This window comes from Ranitomeya variabilis, chromosome 5, assembly GCF_051348905.1.
Source record: "Ranitomeya variabilis isolate aRanVar5 chromosome 5, aRanVar5.hap1, whole genome shotgun sequence".
Taxonomy (NCBI): domain Eukaryota; kingdom Metazoa; phylum Chordata; class Amphibia; order Anura; family Dendrobatidae; genus Ranitomeya; species Ranitomeya variabilis.
In genome coordinates, this window is record NC_135236.1 from 546021887 (window position 1) to 546048601 (window position 26715).

Here is a 26715-nt window from a genome sequence, read left to right on the forward strand (position 1 = left end):
TATTGCTTTTATTGTCTGTACATGTCCCTACTTAATTGTAAAGTGCTGCGGAATACGTTGGTGCCATATAAATAAAAATTATTATTATTCGCTGTGATGACGTTACTTTGGTGTCTAAAAACCTGCTGACAGGTACCTTTTAACCTTCTCTTGTTGCTGCTTTATGTGATTTTATTTTATATTAGTGCAACATATTGGAACATGATGTGCATGCATAATAGAACTTTTTAAGTATCTTAAACAGCGAACAGTATCTGACAGTATCTTAATATAAATCAAGGAGATTCGTTACCGTGGTATCGACTCATTTCCATTATATAATCATAGGCTGAAAAATTAACTATACTCTTTCAGTTATTCACTGGCATGAGATATTGCTTTTCATACACTTATTAGGACACTTACAGTGCCTACAAGTAGTATTCAACCCCCTGCAGATTTAGCAGGTTTACACATTTGGAATTAACTTGGCATTGTGACATTTGGACTGTAGATCAGCCTGGAAGTGTGAAATGCACTGCAGCAAAAAAGAATGTTATTTCTTTGTTTATTTTTTTTTTAAATTGTGAAAAGTTTTTTCAGAGGGTCTATTTATTATTCAACCCCTCAACCCACCAGAATTCTGTTTGGTTCCCCTAAAGTATTAAGAAGTAGTTCAGGCACAAAGAACAATGAGCTTCACATGTTTGGATTAATTATCTCTTTTTCCAGCCTTTTCTGACTATTTAAGACCCTCCCCAAACTTGTGAACAGCACTCATACACGGTCAACATGGGAAAGACAAAAGGAGCATTCCAAGGCCATCAGAGACAAGATCGTGGAGGGTCACAAGGCTGGCAAGGGGTACAAAACCCTTTCCAAGGAGTTGGGCCTACCTGTCTCCACTATTGGGAGCATCATCCGGAAGTGGAAGGCTTATGGAACTACTGTTAGCCTTCCACGGCCTGGACAGCCTTTGAAAGTTTCCTCCCGTGCCGAGGCCAGGCTTGTCCGAAGAGTCAAGGCTAACCCAAGGACAACAAGGAAGGAGCTCCGGGAAGATCTCATGGCAATGGGGACATTGGTTTCAGTCAATACCATAAGTAACGTACTCCACCGCAATGGTTTCCGTTCCAGACGAGCCCGTAAGTTACCTTTACTTTCAAAGCGTCATGTCAAGGCTCGTCTACAGTTTGCTCATGATCACTTGGAGGACTCTGAGACTGACTGGTTCAAGGTTCTCTGGTCTGATGAGACCAAGATCGAGATCTTTGGTGCCAACCACACACGTGACGTTTGGAGACTGGATGGCACTGCATACGACCCCAAGAATACCATCCCTACAGTCAAGCATGGTGGTGGCAGCATCATGCTGTGGGGCTGTTTCTCAGCCAAGTGGCCTGGCCATCTGGTCCGCATCCATGGGAAGATGGATAGCACGGCCTACCTGGAGATTTTGGCCAAGAACCTCCGCTCCTCCATCAAGGATCTTAAGATGGGTCGTCATTTCATCTTCCAACAAGACAACGACCCAAAGCACACAGCCAAGAAAACCAAGGCCTGGTTCAAGAGGCAAAAAATCAAGGTGTTGCAGTGGCCTAGTCAGTCTCCTGACCTTAACCCAATTGGAAACTTGTGGAAGGAGCTCAAGATTAAAGTCCACATGAGACACCCAAAGAACCTAGATAACTTGGAGAAGATCTGCATGGAGGAGTGGGCCAAGATAACTCCAGAGACCTGTGCCGGCCTGATCAGGTCTTATAAAAGACGATTATTAGCTGTAATTGCAAACAAAGGTTATTCCACAAAATATTAAACCTAGGGGTTGAATAATAATTGACCCACACTTTTATGTTTAAAATTTATAAAAATGTAACTGAGCAACAAAACTTTTTGGTTTGTAAGATTTATGCATCTGTTAATAAATCCTGCTCTTGTTTGAAGTTTGAAGGCTCTAACTTATTTGCATCTTATTAAACCTGCTAAATCTGCAGGGGGTTGAATACTACTTGTAGGCACTGTATACACGTCTGACATTCATGGTCCGAGTACAGACCCCTATATCCGGACTGGGCATTAGGCTGTTGAATTTGAGTAAGGAGACTAAGAGGCCGATTTGAATATTGTATTCCATACTTTGCGAGTTTTGAAGGTGTGTAGCCCTAATCTAAAAATTGGTCCTGACCGAAAACCGATCGCATTGTCCACAGCAACCAATTAGGAATCACTTTGTATTTTCTAACCTAGACTCAAAAGTAAAATTTTGGCATTGGTTGTTATGGATAATAAGGACAATTTTTAATTTTGGCAAACATTTTGATAAAGTATATGTTGGGGGTCGAGATCCCGCCTTTGCACAGGGGGAATCTCGGGCCATCTCCGCTGCGGTTTCCCATTCTTCCCCTGCCACAGTGGAGCCTGCTCAGCGGAGACGTCGGTCCCAGCGTCTCGCTCAGTCTGACTCTGTACAGAGAGTTATTGCTGCTTTTCCTGCTTCTGCCATTGAAGTCAGTGCTAGGCAGCGGCGAGCAGACGCTTCTGGGACTAAGTCCTGCTTTTCTCGTTCTGAGCATGCCAGAGTAAGATCTCTCAGTGGAGATCGAGGGTCACATAATCAGACACTGCAGCTAAGGTCCTGTAGGTGCTCACGCTCTGTGGCATCCTCTCATTGGTCACCTGCAGGAAGGTCCTGTACGTGCTGCAACTATTTAAGGCTTCCATGGCCGCATGGCCATGCGTTAGTATTGAATCAGTTTTGTGTATGCGCCTGTGTGGTCACATTTATGTGTGTGTTCAGGGACTCGGCTGAAATAAGCCCCTAGAATGCCGGCACCTCCGGCGAGGAGATGGTGTGTGTGGATCTAGGGCCCCAGCTGAAATAAGCCCCTAGAATACCGGCTTCTCCGGTGAGGAGATTGTATGTGTGTGTGACCACAGACTGCCCTTAGCTCGGCAGTTAGCTGTGTACTCCTGTGGGGTTAACAGGGCACAGCGTCTTGTTTCCGTGTGACTCTGTGAAGTAACAGAGTTTGCTTAAACCACCATATAGTGCCGTCATTTGCTAGCAGCAGGTTCCTCCTGCATGGTGGACCCCGGGCTGCGAACGCACCAATAATAACATCTATATTTACTCGGTGCGTTCCGCTAGCCCTAACAGTATATAATCCTGCTGCATATGGCCAGATAACAATGAGTACACAATACACTCCCTGACAGAAGTTATGTCGCTTAACCATGTTATGTAAATAAAAGCTTATAACCTGACGTTAAATTCATCCATTGGTTGTATAAATTATTCTTTTGAAAACTGAAACTCTCTGAAATGAGGTTTAGGTTAAGAAAATAAATTGGCATCATGCAGAAATATTGATCAGTTAATGGACACAGAATGGTCAGATTTTGGCAAGACAAAAGTTTTGTCGCCTGGTTATTTAATGCACCCAATCCTAGTTTACATCCTCACCTGTGCTCAGTAAATGATCGGTTAATTAGTGTGTGTATGTATAAAAAGAAACCAGCACCTCAGACCTTCACTTGAACAGCAACTTGAGCTCTGACAACATGCCAAAAATCCACCCTGCGACCAAAGCCTGTATTATCAAGAGACTGAAGACCAGATCCACTGCAGAGGCGGCTGGCTCCTTTAATGTGTCTCAGCATCAAGTACATAGAATTAAAAAAAGATTTGAAGAGACTGGAGATGTGTTTGACAAGCCGAGGTCCGGCAGACCCCGCAAGACAACTGCTCAGGAGGAACGTTTGTTGGTTCGAAAATCCAAAGCAAGCCCCTCTTTCACTGCAGCAGAGCTCCAATAGGTCTGGTCACCTCAAGTCCCTGTGTCAACTAGAACAGTTTGTAGGATTCTGTCTCGAAATGGTCTCCATGGTCGAATCAGTGCCCAGAAACCAGCACTAAACAAAAGGAAAATAAAAAAACATGTGGCATTTGCAAACACCCATAGCCTGCTAAACAGATGGACACTGGAAAAGTGTCAGAAGGTGGATTTCTCTGATGAATACACCCAGATAAAAGAGTTACATTTGGTGGTGGAAAGATCATGGTCTGGGGTTACATTCAATATGGGGGTGTGCAAAACATTTGCAAGGTGGAAGGCAATATCAATAGCCTAAAATATCAAGAAGTATTAGCTACCTCTTATATTCCAAATCATAAAAGGGGTCAAAATTCTGTAGCAGGATGGTGCACCATCTCATACATCCATCTCTACAACAAAGTTCCTCCAGGCAAAAATGATCAAGGTGCTCAAGGACTGGCCAGCCAGGGTAGGATGAAAGAGGAAGCTTGGAAGACAAAACCAAAGAATCTAGATGAACTCTGGGAGGCATGTTAAACTGCATTCTTTGCTATTCCTGATGACTTCATTAATAAATTGTATGAATCATTTTTGAAACGCATGGATGCAGTCCTTCAAGCTCATGGAAGTCACACAAAATATTAAATATGATTCTAATAGCACCACAACTTCATTTACCAATGTTATGCAACATATATTTGTATTTTAAGTTAATTATTTGTTTGAATATCACATTACTTTCTGTGGGCGACAAAACATTTGTCTTGCCAAAATCTGACCATTCTGTGTCCATTAACCCATTATCTACCAATGTCCTTTTTTTGGGACGCCTAATCTTTAGCTTCTAGCAGCTATGATTTTATAATTTTTTTAATTACCGTATTTTACGCTTTGTAAGACGCACTTTATTTCCCCCAAATTTGGGGGGGAAATGTGGGTGCGTCTAACAAAGCGGATATACCGCTTACCATTACAGGCTGGGATGAGGGGGTGTCCGCCGCTGCTACCGCCCGCCGCCGCTGTCGCCCGCCGCCGCTGTCACCCGCCGCCACTGCCGGGGTTGTCCGCTGCTGCCCCGGGTGATGCTGGAGGCTCCGGTGCTGCGGGGGGCTCTGGCGACATTTTGTGAAAGACCAGAGCCCCCCGGCAGTTCGTCCATGCGTTCTAGTATGACTAACTCCTGGAAAATGGCCGCCGGAATCTCGGGAGATGAGATTTCAGCACTGAGATCTCATCTCTCGAGATTCCGGCGGCCATTTTCCCGGAGTCAGTCATACAGGAACGCATGGACGAACTGCTGGGGGCTCTGGTCTTTCACAAAATGTTGCCAGAGCCCCCCGCAGCACCGGAGACAGCCCTGGAGACAGCCCTGCAGCACCAGAGCCCCCTGCAGCACCAGAGCCCCCTGCAGCACCAGAGCCCCCTGCAGCACCAGAGCCCCCTGCAGCACCCCTCATCCCAGCCTGCAGCACCGAAGCCCCCCTGCAGACCCCATCATCCCAGCCTGCAGCAATGCTCCACTCCTGCCTCCAGCAACGACCCTGGGACCCTGATCCACCGCAGCCACAACCCCTGGTAAGCAATAAGACGCATGGATTATAAGAAGCCCCCTCAATTTATTAAAAAAAGTTTTTTCCTATTTTTCTCCTCAAAATTTGGGGTGCGTCTTATAATCCGGAGCGTCTTACAAAGCGAAAAATACGGTAGGTCCAATTTTTTGTGTTGTGTTTATAAAATGAATGTTTTCAAAATAGGAAATCATGTCATTGTCCTTTTTAATTGAATATTGGGACGCCCTTTTCTGAAAAATCCGTACTTTTGCAAATTATGTTTCTGATTCATTAGAACCCAAATCATTAAAAATCTGTCATTAATAAAAAATGAAAATTGCTAATTTGGCAAGTAATGGGTTAACTGACCAATATATCTGTATTGATGCCAATTTATTTTCTTAACCTAAACCACATTTCGGAGGGTTTCAGCTTTCAAAAGGATAATTTATACAACCAATGGATGAACTTAACGTCAGGTTATAAGCTTTTATTTACATAACATGGATAAGCGACAAAACTTCTGTCAGGGAGTGTAGATTTACTCCATGAGAAAACAGGTACAAAATTAACTCTTTGATACCAGCTTAGCATAACATTTATTTTGTGCCAAACATTGGTATATTAATGACACTAAGTGCAAACTTATTGAAAAGATGGTTGGGGAGAATGATTGGTATAGTGTTTGTTTAACATTACTCCCATTGTTTACAGTCTTTGTGCCACCACTTCCCATTTCTTGGCCTCTGTATATAGGTTTGGAAGACAGGGCTCTGTTTGATTATTGAGCATCTTTGTACCATGCAGAAAAAAACTCCAAGGGGCACTTGTTTTCTTGGAAGCTCCAGGTGACTTCTGATGTGTCAGTTTTCAAGGGGGTCTCCTTTTTTTCTACTGAGAGATAGAAAGTATGTTACACACCAGAAGTCGGTATATACAGTAGATATGTCAACAAATTTTGGATAAGGTAAGGTATAATGACATCGGTTGGCCAAAAATATGAACAAAGGGCATTCTATAGACATAGGATCAGGCCTTTTGATAAAGGAGAATTTTGAAGAAGTGGAGACATACAGCTCTGGCAAAAATTAAGAGACCACTACAAAATGTTGAGTTTGTCTAATTTTTCTCTTTATTAGTATATTTTTCAGTAACATGTAAATTGTTCATTTAGTCTATAAACTTCTTACAACATGTCTCCGAATTTCCAAGCAATACATTTTCTATTTTTTTTCTGAAAAAGAAAAATGTACAAAATTTAAAAAAAACAGTGCTTTCAGGCCTCAAATAATGCAAAGAAAACAAGTTCATAATCATTTAGAAACAACAGTACTAATGTTTTAACTAAGGAAGAGTTCAGAAATCAATATTTTGTGGAATAACCATTATTTTTTAATCACAGCTTTCATACGTCTTGGCATGCTTACCACCAGTCTTTCACACTGCTTCTGGCACCAAAATGTAAGCAGTTATTCTTTATTTGATGGCTTGTGACTATCCATCATCCTCTTGATTACATTCCAGAGGTTTTCAATGAGGTTCAGGTCTGGAGATTGGGCTGGCCATGAAAGGGATTTGATGTGGTCGTCTCTTAATTTTTTTGCCAGAGCTGTATACTGTACATCTGCATTAATTTCACTGATAAATGTTATGCTGCACATCAGTCTTTTTTTTCTTACAAGCAATAAACCCAAATTGAGAAACCCTGTTAAAAAGATCAACCAGAGGCTGCTGTCTCTGAAAAGTTCAATATAGCCATTTTGTTCTCACTTCTATACTGATAGAATAAGAGCACAAACCCTAACTGTTGATTATGCAAGAGGGTTATTGTACTTTGGAATTTCTAAGCAGGATTTCAGAAACTCAGAAGTGAGGCAGACAGTAGCTGACCTTTATACAAGAATGTGAGACAATTCCCGGTCTCTGTGTGAAGAGCATGGTCAGCGTAGGTCATGTGGCTAGTGAAATTCCAAAGAAAAAAAATCTAATTTCCTTCACTACCGACTGAATAAAAATAACTTTAATGATTAAAATTGGACTTTCTGGTACCTTGTGTTTTGCAAATAGTAAATCTCTTTTAACACTTGCAGAAAATAATTGTTGCTCAGATTTGTCCTGTCATTCAAAAATGGTACACAAAGCATTGCCATGTAGATGAGCACTTAGGTTTCCTTCTATTTTTAGCTAAAGAAAATGTCTGTGTGAACTAGGCCTAAAGCCACGCACAAACTGTGCTGGACTGGGGTTCCCAGGGCCCACCAATATCCTTGATACTGGGGGACCACTGTTCAGGTGCATGCAATATTTCTTGACCCTCATTTACAAATTTGCTATTGCTCCTATATAATAAATTGGGTAATATAATAAATGAAAAATAAGATCCTGCCCTTTTTAGTAAATATTGCATTAAGTATACTTTGCCAAGCATCGTTCATGTGGGGCGAAGGGGCTAAACTTCTGTAAAGTGGCCCACCGGGGAATTCATCTGTTCCCCAGTGTACCAGTCCAAGCCTGCATACAAACACATATAACATATATCCTTTGTTTCCAGCACTAGACCACAGTTTAACCCCTTAAGGAGCGCGAATATGCCTTTAACTGACCTGAGATATAAGAGAATATCATCCCCATACAGGAGACAATCCAGCAGCTGTCTGCTGTACACTATAGCTGACAACATGCTGCATCAGTTACCATCAGTGTTTGCACCGTCCCAATCTGTTTAACCCCTTAGATGCTGCTGTCAATTGTGACTATATAATTATAAATGGTTAACAGAGTGTGAGGGCTTCCTCTTTATCCCCATCAGCACCCTGAGATCATGATTGTGTGGCCCTGATGTTTGCGATGGCAATTCATGAGCAAATAGTGGCCTTAGGGTACCGTCTCACATAACGATTTACCAACGATCACGACCAGCGATACGACCTGGCCGTGATCGTTGGAAAGTCGTTGTGTGGTCGCTGGGGAGCTGTCACACAGACCGCTCTCCAGCGACCAACGATGCCGAAGTCCCCAGGTAACCAGGGTAAACACCGGGTTACTAAGCGCAGGGCCGCGCTTAGTAACCCGATGTTTACCGTGGTTACCAGCGTAAAAGTAAAAAAAAAAACGTACATACTCACATTCCGGTGTCCGCCAGGTCCCTCGCAGTCTGCTTCCCGCTCTGACTGAGTGCCGCACTGCCGCCGTAAAGTGAAAGCAGATCACAGCAGCGACGTCACCGCTGTGATCTGCTCTCACTTTCCGGCTGGCAGTCAGTCAGAGCGGGAAGCAGACTGCGAGGGACCTGGCGGACACCGGAATGTGAGTATGTACGGTTTGTTTTTTTTTACTTTTACGCTGGTAACCACGGTAAACATCGGGTTACTAAGCGCGGCCCTGCGCTTAGTAACCCGATGTTTACCCTGGTTACAAGCAAACGCATCGCTGGATCGCTGTCACACACAACGATCCAGCGATGACAGCGGGAGATCCAGCGACGAAAGAAAGTTCCAAACGATCTGCTACGACGTACGATTCTCAGCAGGGTCCCTGATCGCTGCTGCGTGTCAGACACAGCGATATCGTATGGATATCGCTGGAACGTCACGGATCATACTGTCGTAGCGACAAAAGTGCCACTGTGAGACAGTACCCTTAGAGTATGACAGCTGTAGTAATCTGTTCAGAAGTTAGAGGCATTTAGGTGGTAAAAATACACATTTTCATTTCTGTCATGTCACTTTGCATTAATTCCTGAAAAGCACCTGAAAGGGTTAATTAACTACATGACTGCAGTTTTCAATCTGGGGGCTGATTTTAAAGTGGCACAACTTTTGGGGGTTTCCCAATATATAGCACCCCTAAAGTCACTTCAAACATGGGTAGTTCCCTAAAAAAATAAAAGTTGTACATTTCCTTGAAAAAATAAAAAATTGCTGCTACATTTTTAAACCTCCTAAAAAGCAAACAAAATAAAATAACATTTCACAAATGGTGCTGATGTAAAGCAGACATGAGGGAAAAGTTATTTATTAATGTTTTGCTGTGGTGTCACTATCTGGATTAAAGGGATAATCATTCAAAGTTTGAAAATTGCAAATTCCTTAACATTTTTCTCAAATTTCTGATATTTTTTATAAATAAACACAAAACATATTGACCTAAATTTACCATTATCATAAAGTATAATGTGTCACGAAAAAAATCACTGGAATTTGTTGAAATGTTCCAGAGTTATTAACACAGAAAGTGACACTGGTCAGATTTAAAAAACTTGGCTCCGTCATTAAGGGGTTAATGACAACTCATGCTCATCAAATAACGGTACTGCCTATTATAATGTAGAAAATATAACCATAACATCATCTATCAACTATCTCTCTTTAGCTACAGTATCTATTTATTATCTATCTGAAAAAAATGGAACAGCACAATAAGATCAGAAGCTGGGTGTAAATCCTTCCAAACAATTATCCAGTTGTAAGATAAATAAAAAATGAAAAGTAGGCAGCGTGGCTTGAGAAAGTTATTTGTAACCGAAACATTCGCTACTACACATGGGCTAATAAAAGTCCACTTTTTCTTTGCATAATATGGAGTTGTTTCTGATTTTCATTTTTTATTATTTTTTATCTATCTATTGTGAAGGGGGATCATATGCCAGTGTTGATATGTGTCCCCCAGCGCATAAAAGCGTATTAAGGCCGCTGGAGTGAATTGCAGTCACAGATATAGCTGTGATTGCAGTGCAAAATAAAAGTAAGCTTGGTCTTGGACAAACTATTTGCCCAAGGCATATTTAATAAAACCCGGCATGGGCTTTTATTTTTGTAGTGAACTACAGGATGGTAGTGGGGCAGTTTGCTCCCTCCAGACCGGGTCTTACAAGGGGCCCATGGCTACAGATTCCATTTAAAAACCCTGCAGCAAAGGGTTGGGTTTGTCAGAGCTGGTGGCTCTGCAGCATCCGGCCAGTATCAAGTAACATGGAGCAAAGTGAAGCAAAAACGCCTGGCACCCTTCAGCATGACATTGTGGTGCAGTCGCCCATGGCAACTGGTCTCGGAAATGGACTGTCTTGACGCCCCGGCTGCGATCCAGAGATTACCATTTGTTTTTCAGTTGTAAGTTTTAGACATTAAAGACACTTTACTTTGAACTTTCCTGTGGTCCTTACCTATCTGTCGCACTGCACCAACCCCGCTGCACCACATATGGTGGAGAATACGGGCAGTGTGAACTGAGGTAAATCCAAAGCTCGCTGCATGTCGATTATTAGGCCTGCAACACTGCAGCCCAAGCCTGATGACAAGATGGAGGAGTTTTTGAAGCAGTTGGAGCTCACTCAGCAATGGCAGCAGGAGCAGCAGCAACGACAGCAGGAGAAGCAGCAGCTGCAGCAGCACTATCACCAGCAGCAGCTGCTGTATCAGCAGCAGCAGAAATCTAATGAGCTGATCCTGCAACAGATTGCGGCTCTGAAATGCGCCCTCACCATCGACCTTGATCCATTTGGAGGCCCAGTACAAAGTCCAGTCAGCGCTGAGGAAGATGAATCCTGAGGATAATTTGGAGGCTTTCCTCACTGTATGAGTGCACAGCAGAGCGGGAGAACTTACTGATGTCTCAGCAGGCTGAAATGATGGCCCCCTTCCTGATGGGGAGATGTGCAGAAGACCTACTTGGAACTCAGTCGGGATGATGCCCTGAACTATGAGAAACTGAGAGGTGAGATACTTGGCCGACTGGGGGTTATTACATATGTGAGGGCCCAACGGGTCTTTCAGTGGTCCTTTTCGGAGTCTCACCCCATCAGGTCTCAGGCATATGACTTGTTACAGGTGGTAAAAAAATGGCTCCAGCCTGAGACCTTAACTCCTTACCAGATGGTGGAGAGAGTGGTGGTCGACCGGCTCTGGGACTCTGCTCCCCTACGGTTATCACATCAGACCCCGACAGCCAGGAGCCTGGGAAAGGTCCACGACCCTCTGCTTGGGCCAACCAAAACCAAGCCCGTACTGAAGGGGTACCCCAAAGTGAGAGTGACCAGCGACCCGGCTTCCCTAAACCGGCCCCCAGGGTCCAGTCATGCCTCAGCTATCAAGTTTTGGTGGTGCCAAGGGCCGGGACATGTGGCTGCCAACTGCTAGACGTAACCAAAGAGATGTAGGAGCAGGAACCTATGCCACGTAAGAGTATAATTGAGCAGGTGGCCAAGGACCAGATTGTAGCAGTCATGCCTATAGGAAAAGAGCATTTGGTGGATGCTCAGGCAACGCAGGGCACCGTATAAAACAAAAAGACCATGGTCTGCACTTTTAAAGCAGGAGATTGTGTTTTAGTCTTGGTACCCACCACCAAAAGCAAGCTTATGGCCAAGTGGTAAGGACCATATGAAGTTCAGGGAAAAGTGGGGGAAGTAAACTGCTGAGTTTACCAGCCTGGGAAAAGAAAACCCAAACAGTTGTATCATGTCATTCTGTTGAAAGCGTGGAAGGACCGGGAGCAGAAGCATAGCTACTGGTAGGTCAGAGGGTGTTATGATCCTAATGGCAGAGGATCTCAGGAGTACCAGCTAAGTCTGCAAACACAAAAAACCAGCTCATAGGGAAGTGGTAACTTGACTGACCGTATACCTGATCCTAGCACAAACAACTAGCAGCAGCCGAGGAACGTACCTACGTTGGTTCTAGACGTCTCGCGCCAGCCGGAGAACTAACTAACCCTTTCAGAGAAAATAAGACCTCTCTTGCCTCAAGAGAAAGGACCCCAAAGTTATAATACAAGCCCCCAACAAATAATAACGGTGAGGTAAGAAGAAATGACAAACGTAAGAATGAACTAGATTTAGCAAAGAGAGGCCCACTGACTAATAGCAGAAAATAGAAAGATGACCCTACAAAATATCCACGCTGAATATCCAAGAACCCCCGCACCGACTAACGGTGTGGGGGGAGGATAACAGCCCCCCTTGAGCTTCCAGCAAAATCAGGAATCACATTTTAAACAAAGCTGGAACAAAATAAGGGAAATTCAAATGCACAAAAATAAGAAAGCAGGACTTAGCTTATCTTGCAAAATCAGGAGACCAGGAGACAGGAGAAAACAGACAAGGTCTGATAACAACGAATCCAGGCACAATACAGAGTATCCAGGAAGTTTATATAGGCACACCCAGGCCAAACGAAGCAGGTGAGTGCCAACCTGGGGAAAGACACTCCAAGTGCCATACCGCTAATGACCACAAGAGGGAGCCAAGAACTATAGTTCACAACAGTACCCCCCCTTTAAGGAGGGGTCACCAAACCCTCACCAAGACCACCAGGGCGATCAGGATGAGCAGCGTGAAAGGCACGAACCAAATCGGCCGCATGAACATCAGAGACGACCACCCAGGAATTGTCCTCCTGACCATAGCCCTTCCATTTGACCAGATACTGAAGCCTCCGTCTAGAGAGACGAGAGTCCAAGATCTTCTCCACCACATACTCCAACTCGCCCTCAACCAACACCGGAGCAGGAGGCTCAACAGCAGGAACCATAGGCACCACGTACCGCCGTAACAAAGACCTATGGAACACATTGTGAATGGCAAACGACACCGGAAGATCCAAACGAAACGACACCGGATTAAGGACTTCCAAAATTTTATAAGGACCAATAAAGCGAGGCTTAAACTTAGGAGAGGAAACCTTCAGAGGGACATACCGAGAAGACAACCAAACCAAATCCCCAACACGAAGTCGGGGACCCACACCGCGGCGGCGGTTGGCAAAGCGCTGAGCCTTCTCCTGTGACAACTTCAAGTTGTCCACCACAAGATTCCAAATCCGCTGCAACCTATCCACCACGGAATCCACCCCAGGACAGTCAGAAGGTTCAACATGACCCGAGGAAAACCGCGGATGAAAACCAGAGTTGCAGAAAAATGGCGAAACCAAAGTAGCGGAACTTGCCCGATTATTAAGGGCAAACTCAGCCAGTGACAAGAAAGTCACCCAATCATCCTGATCCGCAGAAACAAAACATCTCAAATAAGCCTCCAGCGTCTGATTAGTTCGCTTCGTTTGGCCATTAGTCTGAGGATGAAAGGCAGATGAAAATGACAAATCGATGCACATCCAAGCACAAAAGGATCGCCAGAATCTGGACACAAACTGGGATCCTCTGTCAGACACGATATTCTCAGGAATGCCGTGCAAACGAACCACATTCTGAAAGAACAAAGGAACCAAATTGGAAGAGGAAGGCAACTTAGGCAAGGGCACCAAATGGACCATCTTGGAAAAATGATCACAGACCACCCAGATGACAGACATTCCTTGAGACACCGGAAGATCTGAAATGAAATCCATGGAAATGTGCGTCCAAGGCCTCTTCGGGACGGGCAAGGGCAAAAGTAACCCGCTGGCACGAGAACAGCAAGGCTTAGCCCGAGCACAAATCCCACAGGACTGCACAAAAGATCGCACATCCCGTGACAGTGACGGCCACCAAAAGGACCTAGCCACCAAATCTCTGGTACCAAAAATCCCAGGATGCCCTGCCAACACCGAGGAATGAACCTCGGAAATAACTCTACTGGTCCATTTATCAGGAACAAACAGTCTGTCAGGTGGGCAAGAGTCAGGTCTACCAGCCTGAAATCTCTGCAACACACGTCGCAAATCAGGAGAAATGGCCGACAAGATTACTCCCTCTTTAAGAATACCCGCTGGCTCTGCGACTCCAGGAGAGTCAGGCACAAAACTCCTAGAAAGAGCATCAGCCTTCACATTCTTTGAACCAGGCAGGTACGAGACCACAAAGTCAAAACGGGAGAAAAACAACGACCAACGAGCCTGTCTAGGATTCAGGCGTTTAGCGGACTCGAGGTACATTAGATTTTTATGATCAGTCAAGACCACCACACGATGCTTAGCTCCCTCGAGCCAATGACGCCACTCCTCAAATGCCCACTTCATAGCCAACAACTCCCGATTACCAACATCATAGTTTCGCTCAGCAGGCGAAAACTTCCTAGAAAAAAAAGCACATGGTCTCATCACAGAGCAACCAGAGCCTTTCTGTGACAAAACAGCCCCTGCACCGATCTCAGAAGCGTCTACTTCAACCTGAAAGGGAAGTGAGACATCAGGCTGGCACAAAACAGGCGCCGAAGTAAACCGGCGCTTCAGCTCCCGGAAAGCCTCCACGGCCGCAGGAGCCCAATTAGCAACATCAGAACCTTTCTTGGTCATATCCGTCAAAGGTTTTACAATGCTAGAAAAATTAGCAATAAAACGACGGTAGAAATTAGCACAACCCAAGAACTTCTGAAGACTCTTAACGGACGTGGGTTGAGTCCAATCATGAATAGCTCGGACCTTGACTGGGTCCATCTCCACAGTAGAAGGGGCGAAAATAAAACCCAAAAAGGAAACCTTCTGCACTCCAAAGAGACACTTTGAGCCCTTCACAAACAAAGCATTATCACGCAAAACCTGAAACACCATCCTGACCTGCTTTACATGAGAATCCCAATCATCAGAGAAAACCAGAATATCATCCAGATAAACAATCATAAATTTATCCAGATACTTCCGGAAAATGTCATGCATAAAGGACTGAAACACTGAGGGGGCATTAGAAAGCCCAAAAGGCATCACCAAGTACTCAAAATGACCTTCGGGCGTATTGAACGCAGTTTTCCATTCATCTCCCTGCTTAATGCGCACAAGGTTGTACGCACCGCGAAGATCTATCTTGGTGAACCACTTGGCACCCTTAATCCGGGCAAACAAGTCCGACAATAGTGGCAAAGGATACTGAAATTTGACAGTGATTTTATTCAAAAGCCGATAGTCTATACACGGTCTCAAAGAGCCGTCTTTCTTGGCCACAAAAAAGAATCTCGCACCAATAGGGGAAGAGGATGGACGAATATGTCCCTTCTCCAAAGACTCCTTAATATAAGCACGCATCGCGGCATGCTCAGGTACAGACAGATTAAATAGTCGTCCCTTAGGAAATTTACTACCAGGAATCAAATCTATAGCGCAGTCACAGTCCCTATGAGGAGGAAGGGCACTGGACCTGGACTCACTGAATACATCCTGATAGTCCAACAAATACTCAGGGACTTCAGAAGGAGTAGAAGAAGCAATAGACACCGACGAGGAATCACAATGAATTCCCTGACAACCCCAACTTGACACGGACATTGCCTTCCAATCCAAAACTGGATTATGGGTCTGTAACCATGGCAGACCCAGAACGACCAAATCCTGCATTTTATGCAAAACAAGAAAACGAATCACCTCCCGATGTTCAGGAGACATGCACATGGTCACTTGTGTCCAATACTGCGGTTTATTCTCCGCCAATGGCGTAGCATCAATTCCTCTAAGAGGAATAGGATTTTTTAAAGGCTCTAGGACAAAACCACAGCGCTTGGCAAATGATAAATCCATAAGACTCAGGGCAGCACCTGAATCCACAAATGCCATAACAGGGTAGGAAGACAATGAGCAAATCAAAGTCACAGACAAAATGAACTTAGGCTGCAAATTACCAATGGCGACAGGACTAACAACCTTTAATGGCCGTTTAGAGCATGCCGAGATAACATGTGTAGAATCACCACAGTAAAAACACAACCCATTCTGACGCCTATGGTTTTGCCGTTCGGTTCTAGTCAGGATTCTATCACATTGCATTGAGTCAGGTGTCCGTTCAGACAACACTACCAGAGGATTAGCAGTTTTGCGCTCCCGCAAACGCCGATCAACCTGGATGGCCAGAGCCATAGAATCATTCAGACTTGTAGGAATGGGAAAACCCACCATCACATTCTTAATGGCTTCAGAAAGGCCATTTCTGAAATTTGCGGCCAGAGCACACTCATTCCATTGAGTAAGCACGGACCATTTCCGAAATTTTTGGCAGTACACCTCAGCTTCATCCTGGCCCTGAGAGATAGCCAGCAATGCTTTTTCTGCCTGTATTTCAAGATTGGGCTCCTCATAAAGCAATCCGAGCGCCAGAAAGAACGCATCAATATTTGCCAATGCCGGATCTCCTGGCGCCAATGAGAAAGCCCAATCCTAAGGGTCGCCACGCAAGAAGGAGATAACAATTTTAACTTGTTGAGCTGAGTCTCCAGACGAACGAGGTCTCAAAGATAGAAACAATTTTCAATTATTCCTAAAATTCCCAAATTTAAATCGATCTCCAGAGAACAGCTCAGGAATAGGTATCTTAGGTTCTGACATAGGACTGCTAATAACAAAATCCTGAATGCCCTGCACACGTGCAGCAAGCTGATCCACACTAGTAATCAGAGTCTGAACATTCATGTCTGCAGCAGAGCTTCAAGCCACTCAGAGATAAAGGGGAGGAAGAAAAAAAAAACAAAAAAACAAAACAACTCAGACTTCTTTTCTTATAGTCCCGCTTCAGCAATGCACTTTTTGGCCTGGATTACTGTTATGATCCTAATGGCAGAGGATCTCAGGAGTACCAGCTAAGTCTGCAAACACAAAAAAACAGCTCATAGGGAAGTGGTAACTTGACTGACCGTATACCTGATCCTAGCACAAACAACTAGCAGCAGCCGGGGAACGTACCTACGTTGGTTCTAGACGTCTCGCGCCAGCCGGAGAACTAACTAACCCTTTCAGAGAAAATAAGACCTCTCTTGCCTCGAGAGAAAGGACCCCAAAGTTATAATACAAGCCCCTAACAAATAATAACGGTGAGGTAAGAAGAAATGACAAACGTAAGAATGAACTAGATTTAGCAAAGAGAGGCCCACTGACTAATAGCAGAAAATAGAAAGATGACTTATACGGTCAGCAAAAAACCCTACAAAATATCCACGCTGAATATCCAAGAACCCCCGCACCGACTAACGGTGTGGGGGGAGGATAACAGCCCCCCTTGAGCTTCCAGCAAAATCAGGAATCACATTTTAAACAAAGCTGGAACAAAATAAGGGAAATTCAAATGCACAAAAATAAGAAAGCAGGACTTAGCTTATCTTGCAAAATCAGGAGACCAGGAGACAGGAGAAAACAGACATGGTCTGATAACAACGAATCCAGGCACAATACAGAGTATCCAGGAAGTTTATATAGGCACACCCAGGCCAAACGAAGCAGGTGAGTGCCAACCTGGGGAAAGACACTCCAAGTGCCATACCGCTAATGACCACAAGAGGGAGCCAAGAACTATAGTTCACAACAGAGGGGGCTCCGTCACATGAAGGGGCCCATCAGGAGTCACTGCCTTTTTTTGATGAGGCAGAACACAGCACAACAGTAGAGCAGGAAAATGCCTATTCTCCTGCCTGATGGAGATTCTGCACGCTGACTAGCATTTTAGCCAGTTGCAGAGTATCCCTCCTTGTTATGATCCTTAGTGGCTTAGGATCACAAATCTGACCAGCTAAGTAGATGAACATAGGACGAGCTCTGGGGATGTGGTAACTGGACTGACCGCAAACCTGATCCTAACCGCACACGCAATAGGCAGCCGTGGAACGTTCCTAAAATCCTAGACGTCTCTTCACAGCCTGAGAAACTGACTACCCCTAGAGGGAAATTAAAGGCCTCACTTGCCTCAGAGAAATAACCCCAAAGTATAGAACAGCCCCCCACAAATAATAACGGTGAGCAAAAAAGAAAACACAAACGCAGCAATGAAAACAGGTTCAGCAAAGGAGGCCCGCTAATCACTAGATACAAGAGGACAGTAAAGAATCTATGCGGTCAGTACAAAACCCTATCCAAAAATATCCACGCTGAGGATGCAAGAACCCCCACACCAACTAACGATGTGAGGGGAGAACCTCAGCACCCCAGAGCTACCAGCAAGCGAAAAGGTCACATATTAGCACGCTGGACTGAACTCATCATATACTGAGAAACATATAGAACCAAGATGAGCAAAAATGAACTAGCAAGACTTAGCTTCACTTGAAGAGCCAGATCACGAATGAAGTCAGGAGAGAACCAAACCAGCACTGAGTAACAACGACAGCAGGCAAGGAATGAAGGGCCAGGTGAGTTAAATAGCCAACCTGACTAGCAGGTGACGAGGCAGCTGATCCCATCCACAGACCCGCAGAATAACAAAAGAGCCACCAGAGGGAGCCCAAAGAGAGAACTCACACAGTACCACTCACGACCACAGGAGGGAGTCCGAAAAAAGAGTTCACAACAGTACCCCCCCCTTGAGGCGGGGTCACCGAACCCTCACCAGAGCCCCCAGGGTGACCAGGATGAGCCACATGAAATGCACGAACCAGATCAGCCGCATGAACATCAGAAGCGACAACCCAGGAATTATCCTCCTGACCATAGCCCTTCCACTTAACCAAGTACTGAAGCCTCCGCCTTGAAATACGAGAATCCAAGATCTTCTCCACCACGTACTCCAATTCTCCCTCAACCAGCACCGGGGCAGGAGGATCAACCGAAGGAACCACAGGCACCACATACCTCCGCAACAAAGACCTATGGAACACATTATGAATGGTAAACGATGCTGGGAGGTCTAAACAAAATGACACCGGGTTGAGGATTTCCAAAATTTTATAAGGACCGATGAAACGAGGCTTAAACTTAGGAGAAGAAACCTTCATAGGAACATAACGAGAAGACAGCCACACCAAATCCCCCACTCGAAGTCGGGGACCTACTTCGCTTAAGAGTCTTCAGAAGTTCTTGGGTTTTGGTGATGCCTTTTGGACTTTCTAATGCCCCTTCTGTGTTTCAGTCCTTTATGCACGACATCTTCCGAGAATATCTGGATAAATTTATGATTGTGTATCTTGATGATATTTAGGTCTTTCTGAAGCCATTAAGAATGTTATGGTGGGGTTCCTGCTTCCGAGATTGGAGCAGGGGGGCCTGCTGTACTGTTATGATCCTTAGTGGCTTAGGATCACAAATCTGACCAGCTAAGTAGATGAACATAGGATGAGCTCGGGGGATGTGGTAACTGGACTGACTGCAAACCTGATCCTAACCGCACACACTATAGGCAGCCGTGGAACGTTCCTAAAATCCTAGACGTCTCTTCACAGCCTGAGAAACTGACTACCCCTAGAGGGAAATTAAAGGCCTCACTTGCCTCAGAGAAATAACCCCAAAGTATAGAACAGCCCCCACAAATAATAACGGTGAGCAAAGGAGAAAACACAAACGCAGCAATGAAAACAGGTTCAGCAAAGGAGGCCCACTAATCACTAGATACAAGAGGACTGTAAAGAATCTATGCGGTCAGTACAAAACCCTATCCAAAAATATCCACGCTGAGGATGCAAGAACCCCCACACCAACTAACGATGTGAGGGGAGAACCTCAGCACCCCAGAGCTACCAGCAAGCGAAAAGGTCACATATTAGCACGCTGGACTGAACTCATCATATACTGAGAAACATATAGAACCAAGATGAGCAAAAATGAACTAGCAAGACTTAGCTTCACTTGAAGAGCCAGATCACGAATGAAGTCAGGAGAGAACCAAACCAGCACTGAGTAACAACGACAGCAGGCAAGGAATGAAGGGCCAGGTGAGTTAAATAGCCAACCTGACTAGCAGGTGACAAGGCAGCTGATCCCAGCCACAGACCCGCAGAATAACAAAAGAGCCACCAGAGGGAGCCCAAAGAGAGAACTCACACAGTACCACTCACGACCACAGGAGGGAGTCCGAAAACAGAGTTCACAACACCTCCTGTAGTGTAAAGTACAGGCTTTACTGACCTGAGGAGCTTCTGCCAGGCTGCAGTTTTGTTCACGTTCAGATTGCATCAGGCACACTGGATCCTTCATCAGTAAGTGGCAATGGAATTTATTAGATTGATTAAATGAAGGCATGTCATGGTCACTGGGGGGTGAATGTGAGAGGATGAGGGTATTGTGGGGCTGAAATGAGGGAAAGGAATAGGGCACTGGGAGGTGAATGTGAGAGGATGGGGGTATTGTGGGGGAAGGGTGACAGGGTACTGGGGGGTGAATGTGAGAGAATGGGGGTATTGTGGGGGCTGAAGTGGGGGAGGGGGGACAGGGCACTGGGAGGCTGATTATTATACTGTTTAGCGATGATATTATATGCACTCTATTATATGTAATAATTGCTGTCTGGGAGGCTGAAGATGGGGACGTAGGAGTGGGGGGTGAATGTGAGAGAATGGGGGTATTGTGGGGGCTGAAGTGGGGGAGGGGGGACAGGGCACTGGGAGGCTGATTATTATACTGTTTAGCGATGATATTATATGCACTCTATTATATGTAATAATTGCTGTCTGGGAGGCTGAAGATGGGGACGTAGGAGTCTTTTGATACTTACCAGCTTGGTTTTTTACGAGTATTAGTATAACAAGCCCCCATATAGTAACCATGAGCTGCAACACATTTAAAGGGAATCTGTCACCCCCCGAATGTATATGACCTATTAACTCTATTCTGACATCCGACATACTATCCCGTCCATGTGGACTGGGCCCATATGACCATGGACGGGATAGTATGTCAAAGCCGATCGTCTGTGCACACAGGTGGTGTGCTGCCGATTGGGGCCGGGTTTCAGCTGATTCTCACAGCTGACACCTGGGACTATGTGCCAGGAGCGGTCATGGACCGCTCCCGGCACTTTAACCACCGAAACACTGCGATTAAACAAGATTGCAGTGTTCCGGTGGCATAGAGAAGCATCGCGTAGGGAGGGGGTTCCCTGCATCCTTCCCTCAGACCCTCAGAGCAATGCGATGTGTTTTCCCTGCATCCAAGATGGTCACGGGGTCCTTCCTGGTCCTGCAGGGAGGTGGCTTATCAGTGCCTGCTGAGAGCAGGACCTGAGAAGCCTCCTTCACTGCCTGTCAGATCGCTGATCTGACACAGTGCTGTGCAAAGTGTCAGATCAGCGATCTGACTTTATACAGTGATATCCCACCCTAGGACAATGTAACAAAACAACAAAAAAATTATACTGTATAAAAAAATGTAAAAAAAATTCCTAAAAAAAAATATATATATTGTTCCAATAAATACTTTTCCTTATGTAAGGAAAAAACTTTTTAATAAGGCTATGTGCACACGTTCAGGATTTCTTGCAGAAATTTCCTGAGCAAAACTGGACATTTTCTGCCAGAAATTCACATGCTTTTTTTGCGTTTTTGATGCTTTTTTTTTGCGTTTTTGATGCTTTTTTTGGCGCGTTTTTGACGCATTTTTTTCCGGAGCTTCCCAATGCATTAAATAGTGGGAAAAGCACGAAAAATCCACAAAATTAACGAACATGCTGCATTTTTTACTGCGATGCGTTTTTTTCCCGAAAAAACGCATCATGTGCACAAAAATTGCGAAATGCATTTTAAATGATGGGATGCATAATGTATGCGTTTTTTATGCGTTTTTATAGTATTTTTATAGCGGAAAAACGCAATGTGTGCACACAGCCTAAAAGTACACATATTTAGTATTGCCGCGTCCGTAACGACCCGACCTATAAAACTGTCCCACTAGTTAACCCCTTCAGTGAACACTGTAAAAAAATAAAAATAAAAAATGAACGAGGCAAAAAGCAATGCTTTATCATTATACTGCTGAACAAAAAATGGAATAACGCGCTATCAAAAAGACAAATATAAATAAACATGATACTGCTGAAAATGTCAGCTTGTCCCTCAAAAAACAAGCTGCCATACAGCATCATCAGCAAAAAAAAAACAAGTTATAGCTCTCAGAATAAATCGATGCAAAAACAATTATTTTTTATATAAAATATTTTTTATTGTATAAAATCGCCAAAACATTAAAAAACACACCCCTAATCCCAACCCTAACCCTAATCCAAACCCTAATCCTAACTTTAGTCCCAACCCTAACCCTAACTTTAGTCCCAACCATAACCCTAACTTTAGCCCTATCCCTAACCCTAACGGGAAAATGGAAATAATTACTTTTTTATTTTATTATTTTTCCCTAACTAAGGGGGTGATAAAGGGGGGTTTGATTTACTATATATAGCGGGTTTTTATTTTTGGCAGCTGTCACACGCTAAAAGACACTTTTTATTGCAAAAAATAGTTTTTGCATCACCACATTTTGAGAGCTATAATTTTTACATATTTTGGCCCACAGAGTCATGTGAGTCTTGTTTTTTGCATGACAATTTGATCTTTTTATTGGTACCATTTTCAGGCACATGCCATTTTTTGATCGCTTTTTTTACGATTTGTGGGAGGCAGAATGAACAAAAACCAGCAATTCATGAATTTCTTTTGGGTGGGGCGTTTATACTTTTCCACGTGTGGTAAAATTGATAAGGCAGTTTTGTACTTCGGGTCAATAAGATGACAGCGATACCTCAAACCTCAAACTGGGTCATTGCCTTATGGGAACTTCCAATTATGGTATTCGATATACTAAAAGTATCGGAACTCAGTATCGGAACTCCGATACAGCGAATATCGGCCGATACCCGATATTTGCAGTATCGGAATGCTCAACACTAATCATGACCAAAGTCAGCGCAGCCATCTAGCAGGAAATTTGAAAGCACTTTATGCTTCCCTCTGCCGACAAGCTTTTGGGAGAAGGAAATGTAATTCTCCAGCAGGACTTGGCACTTGTCCACACTGCTAAAAGTAGCAATACCCGGTTTAAAAACAACAGTATCACTGTGCTTGATTGGTCAGCAAACTCATCTGTCCTTAATCCAATAGAGAATCTATGGGATATTGTCAAGAGGCAGATGAGTGACACTAGACTTGGGTGCAGACGAGCTGAAGGCTGCTATCAAAGCAACCTGGGCTTCCATAGCACCTCAGCAGTGCTACAGGCTGATCGCCTCCATGCCACGCCGCATTGATGTAGTAATTGATGCAAGAGTAGCCCCAACCAAGTATTGAGTGCATTTACTGAATATACATTTCAGTAGGCCAATATTTCGGATGTGAAAATCATTTTTTCAAGCTGGTGTTATAAAATATTCTAATTTACTGAGATAATGACTTTTGGGTTTTCATTCACTGTAAGCCATAATCATCAACATTAACAGAAATAAACACTTGAAATACACCACTCTATTTGTAATAACTATCTAATATATGAGTTTCACCTTTTGTATTGAAGAACTGAAATAAATTAACTTTTTGATTATATTATAATTTTGTGAGATGCACCTGTACATTTCGGGGGGGACAGAATGTAACAAGACCATTAATATTAGACAGACAAGTAGAACTAATGTAACATTTCTATCACCTGCATGCCCATATTAACCCCTTTACCCCCAAGGGTGGTTTGCATGTTAATGACCAGGCCAGTATTTACAATTCTTACCACTGTCCCTTTATGAGGTTATAACACTGGAACGCTTCAACAGATCCCGGTGATTCTGACAATGTTTTCTTGCCACATATTGTACTTCATGATAGTGGTAAAATGTCTTTGATATTAATTGCGTTTATTGGTGAAAAAAATTAAAATTTGGTGAAAATTTTTAAAATTTAGCAATTTTCCAAATTTGAATTTTCATGCCCTAAAATCACAGAGATATGTCACACAGAATACTTAAACAGTAACATTTCCCACATGTCTACTTTATTAAAATTATGTGGGAGCCCTTGCAATTTTTTTACATTTTTGTTTTTTAAATAAACACTGCCAGTGTGCTCGGGCGATCGCCATGCAGTAATAATATGTCTGTGGTCAGATAGGCCCAGGGAACAGAGATGTATTATTACGACAAATGTCGGAAAGGGGTTAATGAAAAACTTGCTCCTCATTTTTCCTTTGGAATTGCTTAAGGAATATTTGATTGCTGAATAAAGATGTCAAAGGAATAGTCTAATTATACAAGGTGGCAAAAAAACGTATACGCACTTCATTAGTGGATATCTATGTCATTTTTAAATATTCAAATTGAACTATGGCAGTAACTTGTTGATGTATATAGTCGTATGATTGGTATATTCCCCTATGCGACCATCAGGAGAGTCAAAGAAATTGAATTGTCATGCAGAGCAATATCTGTGGACACTGTAACTAAAGTTATTTGTGCAGTAGTTCACCAAAATCTGAAGTGTCTGGATGTTAATGGTGACCACTTTGAGCACCTAATGTGACTACAAACATTAAATCTGACTAGGCCATTCATATAAATACACAAAACATTACAAGTGTCACAAGATTACCCCCCAATTTCATAAACATGTGCTCTCAAACTCATGAAAGGTTACCAGGATGTTTTCCAAAGCCCTGTGTTTGAATACTAGCAGTACAGGAGATAAAATGAAGTTAGGAATGATTAGCCAAGGCAGAAATATATGAAAGTAAACAGCTGATGTTCTGCTTGTGAAATCTCAATTTAACCCTTAAATCGTCAGCTGCTGGTAGCTAGCAAACAAACAGGTAAAGACCTATGTAAAATAGGTACCACAATGAGAAGAGACAACTTATTTATTTAATAGCAGCTTTTACTTACCTTCCATTGGCATGACAACCATGACACTTGTATTTACAAGACTAGGAAGTGTGACCAATGATTAATGAACTTTTAGTCCAGTCCTCTTATTCGGGCGAACTGATGTCATCGAGCCTGGGCATGCTCAGGACATCAGAGTTCCGATGAGATGACGTCATCACAACACTCCAGTGCACTATTCTTCAGCCTGTAGGTCAAAAGAAACCTGTGGCCTAAAGAACAGATGATGTCGCTCTGCTCTACCGTAGAGCTTAAAGAGTAACCGGTATAAATCAACAGTACACATAGAGATAAGAAACTGTCACGGATGTGTCATATTCTCCTGGGAGATCCTGGGACAGAAAATTAATACGTAGTGTAAATTGCAGGTCTTCCGTTTACTCTGTGTGTTTTGTGTCCCATATTAAATGCATTTTGTTTACTTTGGTGTTGAAGAGGTTATCAACCCCTTCTATGCTGTTTGGAAACATGCAGCTCCATCTGACAGCTGCTCCTGACCTGGTCATTTCCTCTATCTATAAAATCTGACAACACCTTCTCTTCCTCGCCAGTGAAAGTTTACTTCCTGGTTCCCTGGAGTTGCTATGCTGAAATTGGAGATCATTGTTACTGCTGGAGATTGTTGCATGCTGTTTTTGGGTGTATGCTTTCCTCATTCTCCTATTCCCATTTGGATTGTACATTCCTACCCTTCCCTGTATTCCTCTCTACCTTTGGTCAGTGTTTTGCATGTTAAATGTTTTTTTAACCCTTTTTGTGTTATGTGTTTATATACTAGCATTTCTGTCCCAGGCCTCCTGGGGAGGGGACTGCTTATGGTATAACAGGAGAACAGTAAAGTACAGGGCCCACGCCTCCTCACCATTAGAGGTACCTTTGGGAGCAGGGATAGTTAGGGCCCCAGCCCTAGGGATGGTGCAGGGCCCTTTTGCCTAATCACAGTATTACAGAAACTTTGTAGTATATCTTATCAGAGAAATCTGCTTCTTTCTCCTACAGTTCTAATCATTATTTTTTTAATTCTCAGTTCCCAGGTAAAATCTATATTCAGTTAAAACAGACTTTCCCATTACTTTGATAGGAGATGGCAAGTGGTGCTTATAAAATTCTATGTAAATGGGAAGGAGGAGAAGAGGGAGGAGCTTTACTTCTAGCTCCTCTCTTCTCCTCATAGAATCTTATCAGTAGCAGCCGCCATCTCTTATCTTATTAATGTAACAGTCTGTCTTTACTGAATGCAGAATTTAACATTAAATTGAGAATTTTGTAAATACATGCTTAATCCTCGAGGAGAAAGATTTCTCTGATAACATATATTGCAAAGTTTCTTATCTTCATGTGTACTATTGATTACTCTTTAACTATTAAGAAAAAAAAACACGTGGGGACACCACTATTCTTGATAACCAGCCTAGCTGAAGTTTACAGCTGAGGGTTGCTGCCCGCAGCTGTCGTTTTGCCTTGCTGATTATACAGGGGAACATACTTTTTAAAAATAATTATTTATTTATAGCACAGGCAGTGGCTGATGAATACACCTGCTCTCACTGTTTTTAGCTGCAGCAGGTGTAGGCTGCTGAGAGAAGTAGTTACATCATCCTCTGCCTGCTCTTGTTGTTATCAGTTGAATATAACTCAACATTCTCCCCTGCTCGCTGGCAGAGCAGGGTTGAGTGATGAGAACTGTCTTCAGTACCCGGCGCTGGGGAAAACAGCGTTAACTGCACCGCTGCTTCCTAGGCGCCGGTACGTGTCACACTGAGGACACATGGATGTACACATGTGCGGGATGTTTTGCGTTCTGTGCTGCTGTTAAAAAATGGACATGTCAGCGTATTTTGCCCATGGACACACGGTTCATGGAAACACAGTGCACAGACCCACTCACTTGAATGGGTCTACATGTGTAA

General features: G+C 43.7%; 1 long non-coding RNA gene across 1 annotated transcript in view; it reads right to left on the reverse strand.

Moving 5' to 3' along the window:
• Positions 1-5829: 5829 nt before the first annotated feature.
• LOC143773822 (uncharacterized) overlaps positions 5830-26715 on the reverse strand; it is an 86177-nt gene continuing 65291 nt past the window's right edge. Inside the window, exon 3 of the long non-coding RNA XR_013215383.1 lies at positions 5830-6235. This is a non-coding gene — a long non-coding RNA (uncharacterized LOC143773822). The remainder of the gene's footprint in view (positions 6236-26715) is intronic.